Here is a 790-nt window from a genome sequence, read left to right as displayed (position 1 = left end):
GAAACACTGCGCCTTTACGTCACCGATCCACCGTCCTCCGGTCCTCGGGCCTGGCGCGGGAGGGCGGGCGAGCCGGTCCCCGTCACGTGGCCCGAGTCCCGGCTAACCGGAGTCCCGGCGTTGTCGTCGCGGGGACAGAGGCGACTCGAAGGCTTCTGCCGCGTGCCCGTTTCAGGCTCAGGACGGTGGAAGCAGCAGCTCCCTCGGATGCTGCCGATGCGCTTTTCGATGGCCCGGGAGGTGCCGGCCTGGGAAGCGAGCCGGTCCGAAGGGAGAAGAAGGGAGAGGCGGCGCCGGAGCACGCTGTGCGGCGCGTGGCCGCAGCCGTGGACGTCCGGGTCTTCCAGGTATGCGGAACGACAGGTTCCCGCCCTGGCTTCGTTCGGCTCGTAGAGCGATGATGCCAAAACGCCGTCGCGAACCGAGGAGCACGGTGTGTTAGAACAGGGAGAGGAAGAACTCGTTTCGGGGTTGGAGTAAAGAGTTCCAGTCTCGATGCGCGTCCAGCCGCACGGCCCAACGCGGTTCCCAGAAACACACATTTAATACTAATGTTTGGTCTATTTTCCCCCCTACTAAGTCTCCCAAGTAGGTTAGAACAGACCCAATTTCCCAAGCCCCTAGGCCTCGGAAGGGCTCTTGGCAGCCTCGGAGACAGCGACCATCTCCCTGGTTTAATCTGTATTCGACAGTGGCTGAGTCGGGTTTCAAAGAGAATGAAAATGGGAGGGGACGAGGGGGGGGGTGTCGGCAGCGGAGGGCGGGCCTGAGGAGAGCCCGGCCTGCCCTC

This window comes from Pteropus alecto, unplaced genomic scaffold (genome assembly GCF_000325575.1).
Source record: "Pteropus alecto unplaced genomic scaffold, ASM32557v1 scaffold50, whole genome shotgun sequence".
Lineage (NCBI taxonomy): Eukaryota > Metazoa > Chordata > Mammalia > Chiroptera > Pteropodidae > Pteropus > Pteropus alecto.
The sequence above is the reverse complement of the archived record's forward strand: the minus strand, read 5'-3'. Positions refer to the sequence as shown.